Source organism: Ursus arctos, unplaced genomic scaffold, assembly GCF_023065955.2.
Source record: "Ursus arctos isolate Adak ecotype North America unplaced genomic scaffold, UrsArc2.0 scaffold_8, whole genome shotgun sequence".
In the NCBI taxonomy this organism is placed as follows: Eukaryota; Metazoa; Chordata; class Mammalia; order Carnivora; family Ursidae; genus Ursus; species Ursus arctos.
In genome coordinates this window covers 4762954-4767650 of record NW_026623100.1, presented here as the reverse complement: position 1 = coordinate 4767650, position 4697 = coordinate 4762954, and positions in this window count along the sequence as shown.

The window sequence follows — 4697 nt, the reverse complement described above, 5'->3', positions numbered from 1 at the left end:
ACCTCTAGCAAGAGTGACAAGGCCAAGAAGCGAGGACACAAATGGATAATATCAGAAATGAAATTGGAGTGATCACTACAGAGCTTGCAGATACCAAAAGGATAATAAAGGAACACTACAAATAACTCTACACACATAAATTGAATAACTTTGAATAGACTTATAACAATTAAGGAAACTGAGTTTGTAATTTAAACTCCTCCAAAATCTCTAGACCCAGATAGTTTCACTGGAGAATTCTAGCAAATGTTAAAAAAAAAAAAAAAGAATTAACACAAATCCCGTACAGTCTCTTCCAGAAAACACAAGGGGGTAAAAACATTTCCCAACCCATTTCGTGAAGCCAGTCTTATTCTGATACTCAAACCAGAAAAAGACATTACAAAAGGGAGAGAGAGAGAGAAAACGAGGGAGGAGGAGGTGGAGGAGGGGGAGAAAAGACACAAAAACTTCAACAAAATGTTAGTTTAGAGAATTTACAATATATAGAAAGAATTCTATACCGTAATCAAGTGAAATTTATTCCAAAGATAGAAGGTATTTGCAAATCATTTAATGTAATTCATCAAATTAACAGGCTAATGAACAAAGCCATTTAATGTTAATTGATACAAACAAGAATTTGACAAAATCCAACACCTATTCAGGATAAAAGTCCTCAGAAAACTAGGAATAAAGGGAAATTTCCTCATCTTGATAAAAAACATCTATAAAAAACCTAGAGCTAGGAGCGCCTGGGTGGCTCAGTCGTTAAGCGTCTGCCTTTGGCTCCGGGCGTGATCCCGGCGTTCTGGGATCGAGCCCCACATCGGGCTCCTCTGCTGGGAGCCTGCTTCTTCCTCTCCCACTCCCCCTACTTATGTTCCCTCTCTCAATGGCTGTCTCTCTCTCTCTCAAATGAATAAATAAAATCTTAAAAACTAACAACAACAACAAAAAAAAAACCCTAAAGCTAATATTATTTTTAGTGGAAAAAGATGGTGTTCCCCCTAAAACCAAAAACAAGGCAAGAATGACCTCTCTCACCATTGCTATTCAACACAGTACTGGAAGTTCTAAACGGTGCAATAAGACACACGAAGGAAATAAAAAGCATACAGCTCAAGAAGGAAGAAATAGTCTTTTTCTTTTTTTGAAAGATTTTATCTATTTATTTTTCAGAGAGAGAGAGAGCAAAAGCAGGGGAGTGGCAGAGGGAGAAGCAAGCTCCCCGCTAAACAAAGAGCCCAACGTGGGGCTCCATCCCAGGACCCCGGGATCATGACCCGAGCCAAAGGCAGAAGCTTAACTGAGTGAGCCACCCAGGCATCCCGAAATAAAATTATTCTTATTTGCAGATAACATGATTGTCTATATAGGGAATCCTAAGAAATCTACAAAAAACAAACAAACAAAAACCCCTCCTAAAACTAATAAGTGAATTTAGCAGTGTTTCAGTTTATAATATCAACATACAAAAATCAGTTGTGTTTCTTCAATGGTAAGGCACTGAACTTGTGAAAACCAAAATTAAAAAAATGACAATACCAAATGCTGGTGAGGATATAGAGAAACTGGACGTTTCATACATTTCCAGTGTAATGTAAAATGGTAGAGCCACTCTAGAAGCTCCATCAGGCCAAAGACAGTATTTTTTTTTTAAAGACGTTTATTTATTTGAGAAAGAGAGGGGGAGAGAGCACGTGTGGGGGGGAGGGGCACAAGGAGAGGGAGAGAGAGGATCCTTGAGCAGACTCCCCAGTGAGCATGGAGCACAACACAAGACTTGATCCCAGGACCCTGAGATCATAACCTGACCGAAACCAAGAGTCGGACACTCGGCTGACTGAGCCACACACGTGTCCCCAAAGGTGTATTATATTTAACTTGGACCACATATATGACAAATTCTTTATGGATATTTTAAGCTTTTTAAAAAATAGTTAAGCCAAAGGTTAATACCTAATTGCCTAGATATGGAAATAAAACTTATTAGATAATTGAATTGCTTCCTTTTGGTGGGAATTTTAATACAAATTGTCCAGATATTTAACAAATATTTATTGAATGTCTGTGTTCTGCACACTGTTCTATGTCCCAAAATTAAATGGTGAACAAATATATCCTAAGGCTTTTTCACAAAAGTGGCATTTGAGCCAGCTGAGCCTCGCCTTGGAATAAGCATTAATTTAGAACCACTCAAGTATCTTGAATTTGTATGCTTTGTATCTACTGATATTTAATGTATTTGAACTTTAAAATAAGAAGTGTTTTAAAAAATTAATTCATTTAAAATAATAAACCCATTATATGTTTATATTACATATTTTTTCAAAAACTAGATATATTTAATTAATTAATTAATTAATTAATTAATTTGAGAGAGAAAGCATGCACATATGTGCTTGAGGTGAGGGGGGGCAGAGAGGGGCAGAGGGAGAGGGAGAGAGAGAATCTTAAGCAGGCTCCATGCCCAGCATGGAGTTCAATGTGGGGCTTGATCTCACGACATTGAGATCATGACCTGAGCTAAAATCGAGAATAGGAGGCTTAACAGACTGAGCCACCCAGGTGTCCCTAAATATTTTTTTCAAAACAAAAATATTTAGTTGGAAGAATGGCATTGTTCTCCACTTTTTGCAATGTCTGGCTTAAGAGAAGACAGCTAGATTTTCATATCTGATTCTACATTTAGTTCTTTTGTGATATGTTGTTTGGTTGAAGTAAGTATAGAAAATCTGGGCTCACATGGATATTTCTTTGGAAGAGAGAAGAGTATTTTATCAGTCTTTTCACATAATTGTGGATAATATGCTCTGATTCTACCTGAAAACTTGACCAGTGTCAGTTTGTTACAACTAGCTGCAGTGTGGATGTGAAAACCATATTAATGAGCTTTTCGTACTCTATAATATTAAAATCCATTGGCCTGTCATGCACTTTGAATAGATCTTTTAGCCATGCATGATTTCTAACTTCATGTGTTGACCATTTGGAAAGATACTGGTTTATGAACTATAAAGATATATAAATATCAAAAAATGATAATCACACCATATAAAAATCACATTTGCTAATATCACCACTGAACTCATCAGAAAAGTCCTTATTTGGAGCTGTCAGGCTCATGGTAATGGATACAAGTTTTATAAAGTCCAATTTTTGCTTGAAATTTAAAATTTTATCATTGCCAACAAATGCCGTCAATAGTTTTTCTTGAATCGACAGGTTAATTCTGTACATTTTCAAGAAAATGTCTACCAAACATCCAGTGTGAATAAGCACAGTTTGTCAGGTATTCTTTCAGGTAAACATGGGGTTTCTAAAAAAGTGGTTAGTTCAGCTTGTAACTCACAGAATCTCACAAGTGTTTTTTCCTTGGGACAACTATCTTGCTTTGATAGGCAGCAGGAGTGACTTTCTGTGCAATTTTCATGCAATCACACAGAGTATTAAAAAGAAGCATGTTCAAAAGTTCATATTTTATGCAATCAGTAATTTTTACTGAGTTAATGGGGACACTTTCAAATGAAGTGGTTTGTTTTCCTCTGAGTGCAAACAGAATATGTGAATGGAAGTGAAGAATAGAATGAGCTCTGGTGTAGACGAACATACTGCTTTGACTTGTGCTAAGGTACCAGTAGTTTTAGCTACCCCTTCTTTTGCAATCACATTTTAGATTTATTATAAAAACTGCTTTTACCTTAAGGACTCCTTGAAAGAGTCTGGGGATCCTCAGGGACCTGTAGTCCATACTTTGAGAACAGATGTTCTGGGGCAAAAGAAGACCAGATGATTGGATGGGTGTTAGAACACTTCCATCTTCATCTGGTCTATTCTTTCACACCTGAATCATTCATTGGAAAGCATACAGTGAATGCCCATGTGCCCAGTTGAGTGCCAGGGAGACACTGAAGAATAGTGTCTGTACCTTCATAGAACTTACCTGTTTAGTTGGGGAGCCAAGGCAATATAAAGAATTAGCAAATTGTGAAGTTTCCTGTCCTCTCCTTCAAAACTATTTTGCTTACAACCAGCATCGAACAACATACCAATTTACTTTCTTGTCTTATAATCTTTGCCGATGCGACATGCGTCAACATTGTCCTGTTAATGAGATCCTTTCTGATTCTGGCTCAGATTTCAAGGTCTGTTTGGGATCTCTGAAACTGCAGTGCCATGGTTTGAATCCCTTAGTACCTACTGACCTCAGCAACAGAGTCAGCGAGCTCAAGTTCAGACAGTTACAAGCCTTGTCCGTGATCTGGAGGAAAACCTCCCACGTCCTCATGAGCATTAGCAGCTTGAAATAAGATACCAGAAGTCTCAGACATCAGTTTTATTTTTATTAACATAAAATAACAGAGTGAGCTTTTTCCTAGGACTCTGATTTCTTTTTATTTGAGACTAGAGATAATACCAATCCGCATGTTTTTACCACGTTGTAAATCAATATAGTGTAAGCTAGTGGGTAAAAACACGGGCTCATCATCAGACAGGTCTGAGATCTGATTTCAGTTTCATTTCACATCAGCTGCGAGCATTTGACAAATTACCTAACCTTTGTGAGCCTCGGTTTCATTAATGGATAAATGAGGATAATGATATTTAACCCCTAAATTTGTTAGATGATTAAATGATATAATTCATGTAAAGCACCCACACCATCCTCATGAGAGAGATTTTTCTGGCCCAGATAGGAATTATTTTTAATAAGT